The sequence below is a fragment of the Lagopus leucura genome, unplaced genomic scaffold (assembly GCF_019238085.1).
Source record: "Lagopus leucura isolate 7727_CA_CO unplaced genomic scaffold, USGS_WTPT01 Super-Scaffold_100157, whole genome shotgun sequence".
Taxonomy (NCBI): Eukaryota; Metazoa; Chordata; class Aves; order Galliformes; family Phasianidae; genus Lagopus; species Lagopus leucura.
In genome coordinates, this window is record NW_024962334.1 from 12,657,699 (window position 1) to 12,679,831 (window position 22,133).

Consider the following 22,133-nt stretch of genomic DNA (forward strand, 5'->3'; position numbering starts at 1 on the left):
AAATAACCGTGAGATGGAAGCAAGGTAAGACCACAGCAGCTTTCTCCAGAGCTCAGTGGTGCTGCAGTGAGGGCAGGAAGCGGGTCTGTTTGTCTGCTGCACTGTGTAGATCACCATCCTGCTGTGACTCTGGACAGCCGCTTCTTAAGATGATTTAAATATCTATAAACATTGCCCGCTCAAGATTAAACAAATTAGTTGGTCTGACAGGGCACATTTACTAATTACTTCACCAACCTTTGGATAGTTTATCTAAAGCCATTAAGCTTGCTTCTGCTTTCTTAACAGAAAATATACTCCAGGAACAGCATGCTGTTTAGATCCTGGCCCACTTTCACAAAAACAAATGTGAATTTCACAATCTGCCATTCTCATCCTTGCCACAAAGAGAGGGACCACCTGGCCCCCATCACTCTCCATCTCTGAAGAAACACAAAGATCTTCATGAAACTGGGACAGAAAGTGATCTTTTCTCCATGAGACCCAGTCTTTCCAGTTGAACATTAAGATTATCAGGGAGAGATAGGAGGCTTGCAATGCCCATGACTGATTTATGTTTAGGAATCTTAGGTTACTGGTAGTGCCTACCTGGTGCCTAATCATAGCCCTTTAGTCTCAAAAGGTACCTCCTGAGGAGTTCTTAAGTGTCACTCCACCCTGAACAGGGCTGCAGCATAGAGACCTGAAGCTCTGCCTTCCTCCTGGGTGGGGGTACAAATTCCCTGTGCTGTACAATGCAGTAAAAGATCAAACTCAAATATCTTACTCGGGATCACTAAGGCTGGCAGAAATGTCAATTTTAATCAAAATCCAATAAGAAGTGAACTGGTAAACCTTCAGAGAGCTGCCACGAGCAAAATACATAGAGCTTCACTTTAAAAGACAACAACAACAACAACATCTCACAGCCACATCAGTACTAAAACACATTTGACACAGGTCACATTAGGCATCCCATTTGACTTACCCTACTGGCATGTGGCTGCAAACTGCATCCCATATATTTGCAACACCTGCATTTGTCTCAGCAGAGACCAAACCTCCCCCAGAGGTTTAATTCACAGATATTACTGTGCCCTACAGTAATTTCTCCATAAGAAGCTGCAGGGAGAAGATTAAAAAGAAAATAAAACATTTAAATCTGTATTTCTCTATGGAAAGAGGACCAGCTACCACAACTACCAACTACACCTCATCAGACTTGCAAAAGGAAGGAATCTTGTCCTTTTTATCTACTAATAGAGTCCTCCTTTTCACCAAGAACCTTGATCCAATGTCCTCACCAAAGACCGCTAAGATTAGAGACATATTTTCAAGCATTTAGTGCCTCCAACATGCCTCCAGTTACAGCTTTGATTTCTTGGGGAAACTGTCTCAGCGGGAAGCTTAAAAAAAGCAGCATCTGAAATATGACCAAATTTTTCCCTCACGTATCCCCTTCAAACCATCCACGGCAAGTCATAAATGATGTCTCCTATTAACTAAGGCCTTTTGAGAACCCAAATCAGAGGCAATCCATTAAAATACTACTGACACTGTTGTAAGTAGACTTTAGGATTAAACAGATTTAGGAATGTTTAGATGATGAAGAGCCACAATGTCCATGATGTCCAATTCTGCAAGATACATTTTTAGGCCTGCAAAGAGCACTTTCTTCTTCATTACCCTCTCCTTTTCATCTAAAGCATTTTTCTGCACATAAAACAAATTTCCAGTTCCTTTTCAGCCAATGGATTCCACTAAGCAAAATAACTGAAAGTAAGCAGAAAGTATAAGAAGAGCCACAAGAAGACCTAGCAGCAACCCAGACTCACCTTTAAAACCAGGTTTTTCATTTTAGGTAACAAATTTCATCTTTGTTGTAGAAACAGGGACAATTATATTCTCCTGTCTTTAAGAAGAGTGGCTGAAAATCATTAGCAACACCTGCATCTGCAAATCATTTTGTAATGCTCTGAATGAAAGACGATAATAAATTACACTGGCATTTATGGAACATTTGCAATTTCATCATTCAAGAGAACACAGGGATTCTGGAGGAGAAGCATGATAGAAAATCTTATATGATAGGAAATAATATGGGTAGTTTGCATTTATATAGCTCCCACCACCTGGGAATATTAAAAAAAGACATCAGCTGCAACTCTGAACATCCTTCAAGAGATTCTATAGGCTTCTAACCAATCTCAGATCAGAAAAGGAAGACAAAATAGTGACTTTTTCTTCAGTTCATACTTGAAAAGCCAGTCAGGAATTCCTTACTCTACCTACCCCATGACTTCTTAGACACTGAAGTGCCAATATCAGAAAAATTGTTAAAAAACATAATGAAGTAGTACAGAAATATTATCAGCACTGCAATGTGGAGTTGAATTTAATATTTTAGCCATATACTCTGAGCAGAGAGATGAAATAAGTTGCATAGCATGTACGTAACTTATTCCTAAAGCAAATTCTACTGTAACTTAATTAACATACAAATATACTTTTTCCTTCTATTTTCTAAAAGGAAATTTCTATTTTATTTCCTAATGAACTGCAGTTAAAGTTTCCTTTGCTTCAGCCCTCCAAGAGTGAAACTGTTACCAGTGATATCTTAGCATTTTCTTTTAACCATGTCTGTTGCAGGAATTTTGGGGAGTACAATCAAGTATAAATTGAAGAACTTCCCAAAGCCGTTTGGACTCGAGCAGTTTATATTCCAGCATTACAGTTCTGTTTAGCCCCCATGCTCTCAATTCAGAACATTGTTAGCTGGGGAGCAAAGAAGAATCCAGGTGGCTTATGAATAATTACCACTTCGAACAGTACTTCTCTATACACATTTCTACTAATACTCTGTTCTAAATTTAATGAGATTTGAAATGCTCTGAATGTAAAGAGAAATATTTACACTGAGGAGCATTTTCTGACTTAGTTGATTTACTGTTGGTAGAAAGAATTCATTAGCTGTCAGGCCAGTTGTTGAAAAGACCATAATGCCAATGCGTGAAGTTGACATAATGAAAATAAAGGAAAGAATCTGGGCCAAATTCAGAAGCAATCTGTAAGGTAATGTAATTTATACCCACTTATGCTCACTCAGATTCCCTTAGAACATATTCTACCCAATCTATTGATGTATGAGGGACTCCAAACTGATGCAATTTATGTGCCAGAGTCAGAAAAAGCTCTAAGACCCCAGTGTTGAGGGCACTTAAAGTCACGCTTTCCAACATATCGTTCTATTCGTTAATCTCTCTTGAATCTTTCCTCCTTTTACCACTTCAGCCTGCAATTTATGTCATTGGTAATCCTTGAGATGCAATGGGCCAAGCGAGAGGCACGGTGCAGTTAAGAGAGCATGACTCTAAGGAAATCTAAATTGATGGAACACAAAAGCTATAAAGCCAGGTGTCTCTCCCTCTCTCACAAATGCACACACACCTACTCTCCCCACCACTTAAACTCAATTTGAGATTGGGCTTTGCATGCTCTCCATTACCAATAGCAACTGAATGCGTTACGTAGTACAAGCAGCTGAAGCTCACAGACATTCATTTTAAGGCCAGGCAGAACATCATGATGGTACAGTTTGACCTTTTGCTTAACTAAAGTCATTGAATATCACCCATTAACCCCTAGATCGAATGCAGCAAGTTGAGGATGAATGAGAAAGGCACCCAGTGTTGATTTAAAGACTTCAAGTGATAGGGGGAATCTGCTGCATCCCTCAGCAATCTGTTTCACAGGTAAATTACCATCACTTCTCAAAACACTCACTATGCCACCATTTGAATTTCACTGGCTTCAGCTTTCAGCCATTGCTACTTTCTTATTCTGTTAGGCAAGATAACTGGATAACCCTCTCCCTGTGTTTCTTATAGAGGATATGCAAGATTGCCTCTCAGCCTGCAGTTCAGGGTCTCATGTCTTCTAGATCCAAAATTGCTGAGAAGTCAAGAGAATACAAACATTGCAACCAAAATAGTTTTAGAATGAGTATGCACTGAAAAATATTTATATATGCTATCCCGATAAAAGCCTTTTCATTTGGAAAAGGAAATGGGACAGCTGGAATCTGGTGACCACAGCTTCCTTCTTCAATTCTGAACACACCAGGACACTATCTGTTAAAGTGCTTACTCTCTCCATTGGCTTATCTGAATTTATTAGGAAGATGGGAAGGAAAGGCAGGGATGCAAGCAGCTTTGTTAGCCACTGCTCCTCAGTCCCTACCAAAGGTCTCCTACTGACAGCTCTTCCACTCTGAGCATGCACTTCATCACAGAGAAAAGTGTTAGGTATATCCCAGAAGTTCTGATTTTGTCACTACCTGATAATATACTGAGGTATGTGGTCAGCAGTAACACACAGTCACATTTTCTGCTTTTCCACTGAACTACAAAATACAGTGTAATAAAAAGTCCTCACGCCTCACGGAAGATCTCATTCCAAATTCCCTTACAGCTTGCAGAGCTGTGGGAATCTTTCAGAAACAGACAAAGGGATGCTTTGGAGCAGCACTCTGGTTTCTACCAAGATGTTCTCACAAGAAGGTTCATCAGACAGTACAATATGCCACCATTGTTTCTGATTTCAGAGGTCAGCACATTAATCCATTCTGCACAGGAACCTTCACACTGCCTTGTCCCTATCAGTCCGCTGCTCAAGGTTTCACTCTACTTGAGTGAAAAGGCTGAACAATAAACCAGCTTGACTTTTTTCAGTCAGAAATCCAACTGCCAGACAGAAACAGCTACACCATAGCAAAGTCCACTTTTCTCTGTGACCTGCTGGGAATAGCTGCCCTTCACTTGGGAGATCTGCTTCCCCAGGAGAGGCATGGTGCACCCACGGCACCATAAAAAATAGCTGAAAGGAAGTGTATTGCTACAGCCAGCCACCATCACTTCCTATCAGGTAATGCCTTTCATCCCCTGGCCTCCTTCACCTCTAGACTTGGCCTCTGCCTGTATTTACACCTTCCCAGAATAAAGTCCTTGCTTTACCCACCCACTTAGTAGCTGTCACTTAGCCAGTCGGACTGTGACTCATCTACTTCAAAACCCTGCTGAGTCACAGTCCTCAAAAAAGAAACTTGCACAGGGAAGGTATGGAGACGCAGCAGGCCATCCAAGCCAGGGAGGAATTCATCCAAGTTGACCCAATATCTCTACTAGCGAGAGACAAGAAAGATACACTTCATTTGTGAATCGTTATTGTTTTAAAACCTAATTAGCTCATGATTATTTATAACCAAAATATACTTTAATGGCCTGATTACCAAAAATATCACACACTCTGTAGCTCCCACCAATTCCAACAGGCACTGAATAGTAAAAGGCAAGATACAGCTGCACAGCTGCCTTTTGAAACAAGAACGTACAGTCTGACTGCTTGAACTCATGGGTGAAAACTGACAGAAACACGTGATAACACATTTAACGCCTTTGAAGACTATGTGAAGTTAAAGCAGCAGCTGTAGAAAGAAGAGTATTGTAAAAAAAGAATAAGTAAAGATATTTCAGATGGAGCTGTCGCTGCTCAGTTGACTGTGCTCCTTCACCTCCATCCATTCTGTTCATATGGAAGCGTCTTCATAGGGGCAGGGATAACAGGTGCTCCATGAAGTACAAAAGAAGAAACACAAAAATACTGTCTTCCCTTCCCAGCTACAAAGTTATTAGCACACTGGATAAGACACTTGAGGAGGTAGCAGGAGTTCTTTAACTGGAGGGTAGAGGCTTCCACAACTTCTTCAGCCACACCTCTCTCCATAAAATAAGGGTTCCTCCATTCCCACTGTAACACAGCCACTGGTTGGGAAACATCCAGTAGTAAAACCACAAATATACTTGATTTCACACCTGAGGAAAGGAGATTGGTTTGAAGTTTTAGAAGAGTCTTCAAGAAGTCAGGCACCTCTTCTACCGAATTATTAGCAATCCATTGAGGGGGAAAAAAATTAAAAACCCTCCTTATTGGAAAATTACGTTCCCTCCTCTCCTCTTTTCTGCAGAAACCTATTAGTATTCCTCCTTCTCCACAAATTGCCCACTAAATGCACAGTCTAGTTGAAATCCTTGCCTTAATATTCAGTGGTTTACCTCTCTCTGGCTACCACCAGCATATGTCACCAGAAGCATCCATGTTCACTGAAACTCATGGGAGGAACTCCAAATGCTGGCAGTAGGAAAGAGCTGCCCTAACATCTGGAGCTCACTCTCTGGAGTGAGCGTTTAAAAAAGAATAACAACAACAAAGAAAGGACTATGAGAACAATTATCTTCTGAAATAACCGCAGGACTCAATGCCACAATTTGAGTTTCTTCATAAATTTCGTACTGTTCACACCCAAGAGAGAAACCCACACATATAAATTAAGGACATACTCATCAAGGTATTTCTCTGGTGGACTGAAAGAAAGAGAAAACAGTGCTTATTTTTATTTCTCTTGGAAATTATTTGGGAAGAGCTAGGTACCTTGTTTAAACAGGCAGATTACATAGCTGGATAGATAGATTAGCCACACAAGATTAATACTGAAATGATTTAGAACTGAATATCCAAACCAGCCAGTAAATCCCCCCATTGTAAGCTTGCTAGTTTTTAAGAATTTATTCCCATCTACTGATTTTAACATCTACTTTAATCCTTTTATAAGATAAAATACTGCATCTAACAGTTCTTATGAGCTGATACAGAGCTGGTATCCATCACCTGTAGAAGTGTAAATATAATTTGAACACATTTGAAACAATCTAGATAACATTGAACAATAAATAAATAAATAAATGAAACGTCTGAAACATTAGATATATGATAACTTGTCCTTTATCTGCTTGATGTGATGTTTACAAAAACACATCTTAACAGTAATGTATTTGATCGTTAACAATGGTGTTTTTTGTTACCTCAGGAAAATCATAAAAAGAAAGACAAATGTTTAATAACAACTCCTAAAACAATAATTTAAATTTATATGTTACAATCATAATGACAAATTAAACAAAACTAGTACTTTATTAGAAAAGTTGGGCCAAAATATTTGTTCCTCCCATAAAGAAAGATGTGCTACAGACTGCAGGGTTCCTGGGGGACTTTAAAGTTGCTATCAATCTTTATACAGAAAACATTCAGATACTGTGGTGATGGGCAGCAGAATAAAACTCTAAGAGAGAGAGAAAAGAAAACAGATAAAAAGCCCTCAGGAACAAGTTCCTTTCCAGGAAAACTTACTAAACCAAAGCTTAAATTGAAACAGTATTATTTTCCCACGTAGTGGCAGTTTTTCATCTCTTAACTCTCTATTGTTTGTAATACACTCAGAAAGTGAGATTTCTTTCCTAAAGGCCAAATTCTGGTAGTCTTTTCCTGCTAACTAATCCCTCCTTGCGAATGTGAATTTCAGTGGTTCCTCACAGGCTACTCTTCAGCGAAAGGGCTCCAAGGTGGGGCCCAGGGAGAGAAAGCGTACCCTACCACCTAGCAGCTTCCCAACACCAGCACTGTTTGCCCCAGTGTGCCCCTTCTGACACCACCAATGAAGAAAAAATTAATACCACAAACAAATCAGGCACTGTTTCTTACTCTCAAAAAGGAAAGATGTCTACTTCTCATACTCCCACCATTAATGCTATGAGTAAGGAACAGATACAGCGGAACACAGTAGCAATATAAAACAAACCCAGAATATCAAAACACAGGTGCAATAAAAAAAATTAAGATCATCAGCTTAGTGCTAAAAAAGCAAAAAAAAACCAAACAAACAAACAAAAAAAAAAAAAAAAAAAAAAACCAAAACTCAGCCTACAGATTCAAGGAGTAAGATCTACACAATTGAGAGGCACTGGTACATGCACTGACCAGATCTTTGTTCAGAAGACCTGATTCCCTTTGTTTCCCCTCGAATGTTCACATTACTGGAACCAGAGAAATGTGTAGAGGTAAGAAGGGAAAGTCAGACCTGCCATGTTAGAAGGCGGCTGGGTGAAGAGTTGCCAAAAATTACAGTGATAGAAGGTGTAAGGGGATGTTTTGGGGCCTTTGGGCTTCTGGAAAAAAACCATTTGCATTTCCCAAGGTGCCTTCTCTGAAGTCTTCCATGCAGGGCAAGGCACCTTCTGCCTTTCTGGCTATGAAGACACTTTGCACCCCAGCATCCACATCAGCTTTTCCACATTGAGGAGATGGACAGCATTGCAGACATGACTGGAGGTCTAGAAATAACCTTGGAGAGCTAGAAATTGCAGCTCCCATGTCCAAAAGAAATGAAGAGGAGCTGGAATGGTGCTCACTGCCCTCTCTTCAACTTCCCAACAAAACAATGTGAAGATAAAGCTAGTTGGCATCAACCATTTGGCAACACTCTGCTCATTTATTTCATTGTAGTCAACTGGGCAATCTAAGATGCTCTGGGCATTGGGAGCCCTGGTGACGCTGGCTGAAATCTCATAAGCTTTTTAGAAGACAAATAAATAAAATGCAGAGCTTGCTGTCTTTTGGTGTATCTGGGTTAGATGCTCAAGATTTTCCTCGCAGTCTAAAGAGATATCTCTAGAGAGATAAAAATGAGTACACATACAAACACACATACTGAAAATTTAGATCCTTTTAAACTAATCTACCTCTAGGAATACTGAATCCCTGCCGCTTAATAAAACTGTGAGACCAAAGAAGTGAGTATTTTTCACAATGCATGTTTCATTAACAAAAAAACCTCCGCCTACTAGAGAAGTGTCTGTCACCTTTTTTTCTTGTCTAAGCAAATGATCGTCTTCTGACAGCTCTTGTATTCCAAACACTATATGATGTCCATCCTTGTTATCTAATCTGAGCAGCAAGAGACAAATAATACAGACAATTAAATCATTAATGTTATGCTACCAACAGTATGAAGCATAGCTTGTAGGAAACAGAGGTATTTGCTTTTGAAATTTATTGTATCTGTGTTGTTAAAAAAATAAATAAATTCTTCCCCTGGTCTTCCAACTCCCTTCTTTTCCCCTAAGAAAAATACAGTAAAAGTGACAGAAGATTTCTGTCAGCTTGTAACTGCTATTAAAAAAAAAAAGTCAGCTTTTAAACCCTAAGGAGCTCCTGGTCTTCAAAAGTGCGAAGTACATACGGTTCTAGTTGAAGTTAATAGGAGCTGCAGGTGACCAGCACTTCTGACTCTGAGGCCCCAAGCTACTGTACAGAGCATTGCCCCTTTGAAATTTCAGCCTACCATTTATCAGCAGCCAACTTGCTGAAGTGCAAGACACATGCATCCTTTTCCCCCGCACAATATTTGCTTGTTAAAAGCACTGAGCAGTTGTGTGAGACATAGCTCCCTGCAATGCTGCAGCCCTGGTGAAATGGGAGGTGAAAACACCCACTCTGAGCCTGATCGAGTGTGAGCCCCCAGCCATTGCATGTTAGGATATATTTCTGGAGCCCTCCCTGCTGGGAAGAGGCTTGCTGTCTCAATGACCTTGGCCACTTTGCTCTTTTGTCCAGCTCCATTTCATTCCCCATGAAGCCAGCCAGCAGTAGCAGCCGGGGCTGTGTTTTTGAAATGCTGGCAGGACCTCTAGAGAACCACTCTGCCTTTCCCCTGCTGTGCTGCCAGCACCTAAAATCTGCCAGGCAGCAAAACAGAGCAGGCTGCCCACCAAACAACAGCAATAGAGGGATGGAAGCCCAGAGAAGGAGCATAAAAGCACTTTTGAAGTAAACACGTGCAATCACAACTCTATTAGGAAATAGAATGAAAAAATAGAGCATGAACTGGGAGGGTTGAATGACTCATTCCCAAGGTGGTAGAGCAGCACACGGTATGCAGGTAAACACTAGATGCTTGTTACCATCTACCACCTGGCCCTGCTCTGCACCACAGCCCCATACCAGGCAATTCATTTCTCTCTGCTTTGTGAGCCCACCTTATTTACATTGCTCATCAACTCTTGCAGGCACGGACTAGCTCTTACCCTATGTTTGTATGCAGCTCAGCACAGCAGAACTGCACAGTCAGAGGTAGCCTACAAAGAATAAAACAACATCAAAAACAATAAAAAAGGGAAGAGTAAGACCAGCTTAGGAAACACCACTAGAATACTTATTCTTAAAAAAAAAATAAATAAAAAAATGTGATGTTCCATCAGTGGAACAAGCACCACAACATACGCATAAGCTCTGGCTGAAAGGAAGAGACCAGAAGAGATCTTAAGAGGATGAGAAGAATAAACAGGAAAGGAAGGGAAAAAAAATGAAATAAAATGGTGAAGAGGCAGATTTTCTAATGCAAAAAAAATGGACAAATGATAGAAGAGTGACTGCTGACTTGCCTTCCATTCATTTCATGCTTTTGGTGCTCACACCTGATGCCTCAGCCTCTTTGGGTCTTCCCTTGCCTTCTAAGCATCAGATTGCCTCTTCACCACTGAAGCGAATTAAAAAGAAGGCACTAACTTACCTGACAATTTCTTCTGAGAATAAATGAGAACAGGAAGGAGATGGAAGCAAATTAAAGTCACGTATGCCTACCCCAGAATAGCTGACTGGCACAGAAAGGAAGTCACCCACCAAAGATTGAGAAATAAAAAACAACTATTAATTTATTCCCTTTCTAAAGAAAAGGAGAGATGAAGCATAAATGCAGCCTATTTCACAGGCTGTTGTTGGAGCATGGCAGTCATATTTCATCCCTCAACACAGATTATAAAATCACAATCTACGTCTTTGTGGCCACTGGCAAAGTTCCTTGTTCTGCTTTAAAAACACCAATAATCCACCCTTGTTTATAGTGTTTTCTCATAATTATTTAAAAAGAAGGCCTTTAGGAAACAAGAAGTTATCAGCATCAGGAATATCATCCATTTCTCTTCCATCCACAACATACCTTGAAGTCAAAGCTGTATATATTTTTTAGAAAGCAACTACTTTCAACACATGCATGAGGGAAGCACATATGATAATGTCACAAGCCAAAATAGAAGAAAAAAGGAAACAAAAAAATGACAACAGGAAACTTAAAATAAGACCTGACAAGTCCCACAAAGTTGGGGGATGATGGAATGAGGAAACCAAAGCCAATAGACTATAATGACCATGCACCTTCTAACTACTGTTTGACTAACACCTATCAGTAAGTAACTTCTTTGCCATTCACTTAAAAGGGTACTGTAGATCGCAGTAACTGTCCTGAAAGATTCAAGCACAGATCAGTCCCTATATGATATTGATTTTTTCATGACAATCATTTCTCAATATCCTTCTCAATATCCTGAGAAGAGGAATAGCATGGAACAGAAAGGCTTGGGCTGTGAGCAGACAGTGTTTGAAAGTCTTCCTCTACTAGGTAGGAGGACATAGCAGTCCTTGGCATCCTTGCCCAGCTGCCCACTACACTTCTAACATTTTCTGGAAGAATCTTGGCCAAGCACAGCTTGAACCACAACTGCCCTGATCTGCCCTTGCGTCACTGGACATGTACCACAAACTTCTCCTACACCTGCTCCTCCAGGCAGCTCATCCTTTGTGACTGCCTCAGCTCTCCTGCCAAGGAGGTGACAAGGGCTGAAGTGTGCTTATCCCCATCCCGGCCAGCCCAGCTGCTTGCCTCAGGTAAGTGTGTTTCAGAAGTACTCTGCAATCCTGGATGCACCATCTGGGAGTAATATTGGGTCTGATTTCGAGTGTTTTGAACACTCCATCTGTCAGAGTTGTGGGCACTCGGCACTTCTGGATAACCAGGGATTAACATGTCACTTCTGCAAATGTTTTCTTTCCATTTTCCCAGCTTTGCCTCTGCTATTACACCACTCAAGCACGGTATTTGCTCATAAAGCAGCAACAACATTCATCTCCTCCAGAGTCTGCCTGAAAAGAGGGGATGTGGATGGTACACAACTCTACCCTAAAACCTCACAGTAATCTGGTATAGACTTATGGAGGCTGTGGACCTTATTCAAATGCAGCAATTACACAAGCAAATAAGGTGTTCAAGGCACCTCTCAGAAAGGGTTGCAAAGATTAGTTAATGTTTATACAACTCTCTGAAAATTGAAGCGACTACTGCATACTGAGCGTGTCCATCACCAGGGAACTATCTAAGCAAAAAAGTGTAGAAAGCAAAGGAAGCAAAACTTATTTCTTCTGTCCAGCACAATTACTGCCAGACTTATGCATGCTAAAAACACCCAATAACCCATCCAACACACTAAATTAATGTTTATGCTATTAAGTTTAGACAATCTTATGCTGAAAGCTTTTCAAACTACAGGAAATTACACGTTGCACAGGAACAACCCTATACAATTACAATGATTTTGTAAAATGGCAGATATAAAGCAGAAGCAAACTGGACGGTGAGACTGCTAAATCACACAGATAACAAGTGTGTTCTGGTGGGGCAGCTGCCTGTAGCTCTCTCCTAAGCATCTGCAGAGCTGGGAGCTACAGCAGCAGCCTCAAATTCAGATGAGACAGTGCCTCACATACCTCTACTTGGCAAAGCAGCCACAGCCGAGTGGGACCAACAGGTATCTCCAGTGCTGCCACCCAGGGGCCCCCATGCATCATCCAGGCCTATTTCTAGACCACCTTATGTTCCCAGACAGCACCCATAGCAAGAGCACCAATGGAACAAGCACTCTGACTGGGGTTGTTTGGATCAGCCCATGTTTCTTCAGGAGGGAAAAGCCTCATAGGGATGCCAACAGTGCTCACCAATCCTGTGAGCAGGATGCTCTCCCAGGCTTGCAGCTGCTTTGCTAAAGGCCACAGTACTACATCTGCATTATGCTCGTTTTCAGGAAGGATTGTTTAACAGTACTTTAACGCAGTAAACACCACCTTAATAGAGCCTAGGTGAAGCTTTCAGCTGACCAAGGCATCCTGAATGCTCTGTCAAACATCTAAAAAACTGCAGTGCTTCTGACTTTCCTCTGATGTCTTTCAGGTGTAGAACAGCATTAAAGGAAAGTTCTCGTGAATGCAAAAATCGGGCAGAGACTTGTTCAAGAGCTACCAGTCCTGTTCTTTACCTTACCACACTGCCTATAGCTCATCTCATTGCCAGTCTCCTTTCTCTTTTTTTTTTTTCTTTTTTTTTTTTTTTTGCAGAACAATTTCAGAATTGTTATTTGCACACAGAACAAGTATATATTATACAGTTCAATTACACGTGGTAGGCTATTGGTTTGCGTCTATCAGCTAAGCAGAACATTGACAGCTGTGTAGACACATCTCAGCTGATACTAAAAGCAGTCTTGTCGGCAGTTTTGATCTTAAAGTAAATACACTGAAAAACTTAGCTCTAATTAGGCTTAAAGGCAGATACAGTTTTCTGGAACGAACACCAAATGAATGCTGCTGATAACACCATCTTTGCAAAATATCTTGTTTAGTTTGCCTTCAGTAGATAGCATTTTCACGATAAAATATTCTGACTCACAAGTGATATGTTCCTGCTGTTTGTGTGTTGACAAAAACCTGCATTTTGTATTTTAAGTGGTGTGTTATGCTTCATTAATAGGAAATCATCCTCTTGAATCGCAGACATATTAGCTGAGCTCCAAGTGACCTAATTCATTTTTAATATTTCAGAGTTGGTTAAAAGCTGAAACAAGAGATCACTAACACAGCTCCGACACCCCCGCCATGAAGCAAAAGATGTAGGGAAAAGGTTATGTGCTTACTAACTGGCACCCAACCAAATTCATCACTCTAAAATGAGAGAGGACCGCATTTCCCATTATGCTTCTCCCTTTATAAGAGCATCCATCAACTTGCACGATATCAACAAGCTGAATTTATTTATATGCGTGTCCCCTAATGAAAGGTCAGAGATCCAAGAAAGAAGAAATAAGCACTGCAGCCTTTGTCTAAGCAAGAAGCCGCTCCTTCCCTTTAAAGCAACAGCCTTTGAAGACCAAAAGAAGAAACAATTCCCAACCACATAAAGAAACTAACAAGTCCCTTATATGGCTAAGAATTGCAATGCTCACTCCCCCCCTTCTCCCCCCCTCAGTTGGAAAAATTATAACAAGAGGGGAAAAATAGAGCAAACTTTAAAAAGGCAGTTCTCTGAGCACCAGGGAATTCACACAGACACATCATTCCAGCTTTAAGAACTGCTAGATACTTTCTTCTTGAAAGAGAAGGAGGACATTACACCAGGTGAGTCCCTGAAATCTGGATTTTAACTCTCCTGCTGTAACTATGGATACCCAGTCTTCAGACCCTTTTGTGATGTAGTGGTACACCCTGCTCCCTTATCTCTTCCTCTTGCAAAATGCCTCCAGCTGAAGTCCCCTCCATTCCCTCTCTTTGACATCACACCACCACAAGGTTTTGCCAGCTGTGTCCCTAAGTCCATTGTCAGTCCCCTGCTCTCACTGCAACAGCATCTGTATCCTCAGTTTGCCTCTCAACCTCCAGGAGACCTGAAGCAAACGTTACCAGCTTCTCAGCCAGGAAGTCAACCCAACAACAGTGTGTTTTGTTTCGGATAACCAGAGCGCTTCTTGCAAACAGGTTAAATGGGCACTGCATCAGCCTGTCCTGTGCCCTGCAGTGAAACAGAACATTTAAACGCACCTTTAGGATTTAATCTATTAATGCCAACTCACAAAATAAGAACAAATTGCAGCTTGATTTAAGCTGGGGGCACAAATCTGCTCAATGACTTTCCATCTTGGATAACTTTGAATTACACAGAACTGACATCACTTCCACTTCATGACAGCTTATAAATTGACACCAACCACATGGCACTATCCATAAAAACATATGTCAAGGAGACACCAACAAGGAACAAAACATCAGAGAGTTTTACATCGTAAACATGTAATCATATGTGTCTTCTGGCTCCTACTACAATCTCTATAGATTGCGTGGTTTATTTCATTCATTTGCATCTGAATGAAGTCAATACGATCAGCCCTTATAGAAAATCTGTCCAAACAATTTAATCTGCATAAATTACTAGGTTGTTTTTTTGTTGTTTTTGTTTTTTTTTTTTTTTTTTTTTTAAATAAATGGCTACGTTTAATAAGTGGAAATTTATTCCCACTACTGTCACAAGCAAACAAGCACAGAAACAAACAAGGAAGACAAGAAAGAAAAAAAATATATGTGCATCCAAAAGTATGAGAAAAATAATCTCTCTCACTTGACAATGTCAGGTCTGAAAAGTCTCTCAGCTAATAAAAACCTCTAGAAGAAGAGATTAGCCTTAACTGTAAAGCAGCAATCAAAAAGACAGTATGGTAAAGGAATTCAGCTGGACCTTCCAACGTGGGACTAAAGATATGGCAAATAACCTTTGCTTCACTTCTCCATTTACAAACTCTGCATTGTCAGGAAAGACCTACGGAGAAAAAAAACTGATTTGTTTCAAATTTCCAACAAGCCTTACAGTATTTTTATCTTAAGAACCATACAAATAGAAGCAAAACAAGCCCTATGCTCTGTCCTTTACTTTTTGTGGAGTAACCATGTAACTCTCACGCAGAACTTGCTGATGTTCATTATAGGCACCAGGCTCCATGTCAGACATCTCATATGACTCAATTAGACTTCCACTATGTATAAATCATATCTCAACGTGGCAGAGAGAGCAAAAGAGGCAAAGACAGAATGAGCAGAAAACCACAAAGAACAGCTGCTGTAAAAATATAAGTTAGAATAAACATAGAATAAACAATATTAAGTTAAAAAAATAAAGCCAAAGAAAGCCCCAAACACCATTAGAACATCAGATATGTCCCGACTCATTTGTACAACATAGCACCACTTTGACAGTTCTTGTTTCTTTTCTAATCTGTACTTAAAATAAAAAATAAAAAACAACAACAACAACATAACTCTGTACGTTCAGCTGTCCTGGTTTTCACCCTGGAGAACAGAACGTGCTTTGTGGGACTGATTCTGCATTACTGAGAACAACTTTGAAGTTCTTTGATTTTTCAAGGGAAGCAGAATGGAACTCTATAACTATAATTTCTATTCAGATATATCACTGTTAATCAACTACATGAAATATTGGTAACATTCTGCGTATCGGAAATATTCTGCATGAGCACGCACAGCTCTCAGGATGATGCACTGCACAGTGAGAGCAGCTCTCCCTGTAAAAAGTTTATTCCTCAACTGCCTTCCAACACTCAACATTGCCCATAGGAGTGGGAAAGCTATTGCGAAACAGCCTTACGCAAAGACTCACAACATACGCACTGACAGTATCTGAGCAAATCACTGCTCTCAGCCTCCCTTCTTTGCCCATCTGCAGTCTTTGGTATGGAACAACTATATCATAAAAGCTCTTATTCACACATGCTTTTGATATTACACTATTTAATCACACACAGCTGTAGCTGATGAGACTGTTACAAAACACAATTTTAATGCAGCACTGGAAACAAGTTCTGGAGACACATCAACCATTTTTCCCTCTACATAAAATTCTAACATTAAAAGACTTTTCTTCAAGAAAAACAAAACAAATTTATAAGAACAGCCAACTCATTCTTTAAAATCTGCTTCCCTTCCTGGATACTCCAGAATGGACTTGTTTGCAAGTGAACTTGAAGTCTGTGTTCGGAGTATAGATAGTGACAAACCTACTTCCCCACACCAGAAATAATAACAATTAAAAAGCCCTGCTTGAAATTACTGCAGAGAGAATGCTACCCAGGCTTATAGCAAGACCTGAAATGAACTCGGGCATCCTGCTTGGAACATGTCCTTTCTTATCTACTTCTTAATTCACGGAAATTTAGGAGCTAGCAGCCCAACCATTTTTACAATGACATTTGAATTCAAGTACAAATATAACACCATGCTAACTCTGAAGGCCCACAGGCATTAAAAAAAATCAAGTCAGTAATTCAGAAGGGTGCCTTGTATTGACTATTGTACATTTCAGCCAGCTCTGGGTGTTAATAGATACAGTAGCATTTACGTAGCCTAATTTGGCAAATGCTTGTAACTTAAATCTTTCCCTACTGAAGCAATGGATATTCTTGCAAGATAAACTTGCATGGCACACAGGAATACGAATGCTCAAAAAACTAAAAATTTGGACATTCTTTTCCCACCTTTTGTGTTTCAACAAATTTACTTTGAGAAACCACATGAAAGGAAGACCAACAAAGAGATACAACGTTATCTCAATGTATATCATCACGACCCTCACAGCAACATTTTTATTCACACGTGTCAAACAGTAACAAGAAATGAACAAGTTCATGTATTTCTGTGCTTTCAGAACATCACCCCTTTGACATTCCTTATTGTTTAAAGCAACTAGCAAAAACACTAGGATTGGGTATTAATGCTTCTGCCAGAATTACACCTAGCCTTAACACATTTTTAAACGGCACTTCAACAAACCCACGAACCCTTAAGGCAGCTCTCGGAGACACTTGAAAACACACCGCACCACGCCGAATCCAATGAGGGCTCAGTACAAATCAACTTCATTCCTCGAAATGCACTTCTCTATTTGCAAGTGTTTGCCTCCACTCTGGCACTATCACATGGGCTCCAACTAGACTTTTGAGCTCTGGCGGCAATCCAAGCTGCAGATGGTTGGAAATGCAGCCTGAAATCAGTGTGTGGTTGATGAATTACTCCTTACACCTGACCCCTGCTTCACACCAGGCCCCGAGCACCACCAGCCCGAGGAGGGCTGTCAGGCAACGCCGGAGCTGGAACGCTCTCTTCAAGGCCTTCTGCGGGACCAGATGGCTGAGAGCTGGGAACGCCGTGAACTCTGAAAGCAGAAACACGAGCGACAAAGCAGCACGGGATTGGTAGGTATGAGGTGAAGAGAGGAGAGAGCTCCGTGCCCATTCCAAAAATACGCTTTCTAAAAGCAGCTGGTGGAGCAAGCAGGGAGGCGGCCCGGTGGCGTGCGGCTGAATGAGGTCCCTGCTCCCTGTGTGCCAAAGAATGCCCTAAAAAAAGGAAAAGAGGAAGCGAAACAAAACAGAGGACTCCATCCAAACGCACACACCCAAATGTGCATTCACAAAGCGACTTTCTGGAATTGAAGCGTAGCTGGGTACACCTGTTTGCATTCCCAGCTGGTTGCTCTTCAGGTGAGACAGGTCCCTGCAGTGCCATGGCCACGTTCATTCAGCCCCTCCTGCCTGCAGACCGGGCTGCCCTCTTCTCACACCCACAAAGAAAGGATTACATTCAAGTAGGCGTTGGGAAACTGCACTTGTGAACACAGACAGAAGCCACGTGTGCATTAGGTGTACTGGGATTAATATACATTGTGGGGACAGCCGATGCTATCTCCCTGCTGGGGGTATTTCAGCCTCCTCACCGGGCAACAAAGTCAACACTGTGAGAGTTAAACTCCCAACCCAAACCACGACTAACAGATAGGAAATATCTGGAGAATGTATGAAAGCAAACTGCACAGAAATAGTTGCTAAACAAGCATATTTTTACCCCAAAAGTAGGGAAAGCGACCATAAAACAAGCAATTCCTGTCTGCAGGTAACTGTGACACTCTCTCCTTTCTACCTTAATGATTCAGGGTTTTTCTGTAGGCTGCTGAGTGAGCTTCCTCAGCACTAGGTCTAATCATAAGCTGCAGAGGACAAAGATAAAACATTGCATCTACTAAATCGAAGAGGCTCTTTCAAATACATTCAGATAGCTTAGGGTGTTTGGGGTTTTTTTTTGTTTGTTTGTTTTCCCTTTTCACATCATAACATGAAAATTAACGTTGCTCAGTTTTGATTTTTCATTGTGCAAAAAGGCAAAAAGAAAAGAATTTGCTTTGGCAAGCAAGAAATTAAGGAAATACATTTGGACCTCAATGGAAGATTTGGTCTTGTTATCATTTTATACGTGACCATTTACAACATACTGCTGTAAGCTAGTTTCTTGAGAAGTTACGCCATCAGTAAGGATGCAGTTAAGAAATGTATTTAACAACTCAAAATTTAATGCAAAGTTGCTGTAGGTTCTCCTCAAGCCTCCTTGCAATATTCTTTGCAGCGAGACTGCATGACTATCTTTAACTTACAAGAATAACAAACAAAAAAAATGTTTCTTTTGAAGTAAACTCCAAACAAGAGACCCCACTCTCAGGATCTGCCTGGAGAAGTTTAAACGTTGTACTTCCAAACTGCAGTTGTCAGACAGCGTCACGACAAAACAAGAAAAATAAGGTTCTATATTTCTTCCAACTCAGTGCTTGTTCTTAGGAGACATATTGAATTCCTTGCAATTGTCTCACAAACTGGCCTCCTCTCCCCCTCTTCCCCCCCCCCATTTTGCATGACGAGGAGTTTGTCTAAACCTGCAATTGAAGTCATAGCTTCAGTGGTGGCATCTGCTAATTAAGAAGCACAAGTAAACTGAATAATAAGAGTGCGTGCTTCATGTTGCAGAAAAGGCCGCAAAACACTTTAAAAACTTAAATCAATCAAATAAACATATGGAATCCATTTCTTCCTATTTATAATCCCATTAGCCATATAGCTATTCATTTACACCATTTCAGCATAACAGTGTGCTAGCTAGGTTGGAAGATACAAACACAGATTGTAGAATCAGATTTTGGGCAGCTTTGTGCTTCCCCATGAGAAGGATGTGGTGCACAGTAATGCAGCGCTTCTCAGAGAGTAACTGAGACAACTTCACAAAACAGGCACAGCACAATTCGGCGCTTCACCCAGACACACTGGGGAGCAGGGATTTCAGAACTTCAACACGCTGCCACTCAGTGTTTCACAAGCTGTACACAAATGGCACAAGAAATCCTAGAATCTCATCCTTAATTACAAATGGATGCATTCCCCCCAGCACGCATGACTGTGAACACGAAGACATTCTTTCCTAAGAGATGAATCCTACAATGTTTGGTACAAAGGAGAGTTTTGAAGAAATAAATAGTTGAAGTCCACAGTACAATTGGAGTCATGCAGGGGTTTATTAATATGAGTTGTTCAAACAGGCATGATAAAAGATAGAGCTCTCCGCCACAATGTTATTTGATTACCCGAATATTAACTTTAGACATACAATGGATCTAACTGCTTTAAAATGTCCCAGAAGCTGATGGCTAGCTTTAAGGTAACAAAATCCAGATGCTGCCTGTCTGCGCTGCTCCAAACTCTCAGGGTCTATAGAGGAGGAAAAACTCCTACGCGTGTCTCCATATATGAATGCGTGTATGTGTTTATTATTTAGGTTTTACGCATGCACTTAACGTGGAGCAAGAAAACTGGCATCTTACAAAACGTAGCACTGATTTGCAATGTTACCTGTCCTTGCAGAAATGTTTGATGTGTGCAGAGACAGACACACGTGACCTTTCACCAGGTTGATAATTTTATATACCAGCTATAAAAGGGTATTCAATTTAGCTTTTCCTTACCATAGCTTGTTTTTAACCTAATGTTCAAAAAGAAAAGAAAAGAAAGAAAAAAAAGAGAAAAAAAAAAAAAGTAGCTATTTTAAGCTCAAATGTGAGGTTTATTTCTTTAAAAAGCTTACTTTACGAAGTTAAAAATAGAAAAGCAAAAAGAAGAGGAAAAAAGGACTGACAAAATGTAAGCTACATGAGTAAAAGGCATGGAATGTCCAATATTTCTCCTCCAATACTCGAGGCTATTGTTCTTTCAAAAAAAAAACGCCATCAATTGTTTCATGTCCTTGGCTTGCCACATTTTGAGGAATAGCATCAGGCTGCGTCCCCCAATCCCCCAAACAGTTAAAGCTATGGGCAATATCGCAGGCAAGCTAGTGAGGGGCTGCTGCTGCAACAGCAACAATACATACTAAATGGTCACAAAGGTAAAACGCAATTTGGATCGACCTTGAAAGAAAAAGGAGGGGAAAAAAAAAAAAAAGGAAAAAAAAAAGCAAGAAAAATCACTCCATCATAAAATTAAGAAGAGGTTAAGTTTCATATAAAAACCTGAACAAAACAGCGAAAGAAAGAGAAAATAAATGAGAGGTAACCCTGTGACAAATTACAGGTTGTAATCATTTTGAATGGCTTTGGTGTCATCACGACTCAGACCAGCCCGATTCCCAGTTTTGACAATTAGTTAATTTATATCATGCAGCAGTCTGGCCATAAATGTTAACGGGAGAGTAATTTCATTAACGGGGCAATATAACTTCGCCATCAGAGCTGCGAGCAGACCAACGTGCTTCAGAGTCTGCACAGTCAGCCCCCCCGGCACCTCACACAGGCACACGTCAAAGGTCCCATGTGTTAAATCTACCACGTGTGTAAGCAGGGGCAGAGGCATGTCTGTGTGCCCTGGCTATTATTTTTCCCCCCAGAAAGGATGCTGTTTTAATGACTGAAACTGTGACTGTGAGGTTATGCTCGCAAGCAGTCTTTTTTTTAAACTATAATTTTTTATTTTTATCCTAATGTTGTTTGCAAACTTTAGCTTTAGGGATCTCTTTTATTACCATCATTCAGTCACTCAGGAAATCTTTTCAGCAAGCAGACTGCTCCACAATGACATTATGACATTAGGGAAACGAGGCTTTAATTAACCAGCTCATGGCCAGGTAGCAGCAACCTTGCTCAGCCCCTGTCGAGGACACAGGCCTGCTCTCTGATCCACTGGCATTTTTAAAATTGGGAAGAAAGACAGAAAAGAAAGAGCCCATGAGTGGATACACGCTCTGAAAGTAGCTGCCCTCTATTTCCAGACCTTTTTAGCGCAGCAGAGTGCGGCCATCTCACCCTCGCCATGCAATGAGATACTAAAATCAGCGCAACCCACTGCCACCAACTCCACCAGATCTGCAGGCAGCAGCTCCTCATCCTCCCCAGCCCTTACAGCATCTCTCACACAGCTGATTAAAAGTTTGAGCTCCACAGACAGCTCTTCTGATGGCAAAACACCTCTGAGAGCCAAATGGACTGTACGGATCACTGGAAGAGCCCCTGAAAAACCCCTCCATGCCTGATGCTGTCTAGAGCAGCCCTCACCCTATGCCACAATAAGCATGCTACCTGCCCTGCGTCGCGATAGCGTTCAGACCAAACAATAAAAGGATTTGGCCGACGCCAGCAGCCCTTGGAGAGGGAAAAAAAAAAGAAAAAAAAGAAAAAAAAAAAAAAAAAAAAAAAAAGGAAAGGAAAAAGAAAAGAAAGAAAAAAAAAAAGAAAG

General features: G+C 40.8%; 1 protein-coding gene across 7 annotated transcripts in view; it reads right to left on the bottom strand.

The window, feature by feature from the left end:
- The window catches only part of RBMS3 (RNA binding motif single stranded interacting protein 3), a 698,683-nt gene that overhangs the window by 420,408 nt on the left and 256,142 nt on the right, over positions 1 to 22,133 (bottom strand). The window lies entirely within an intron of this gene.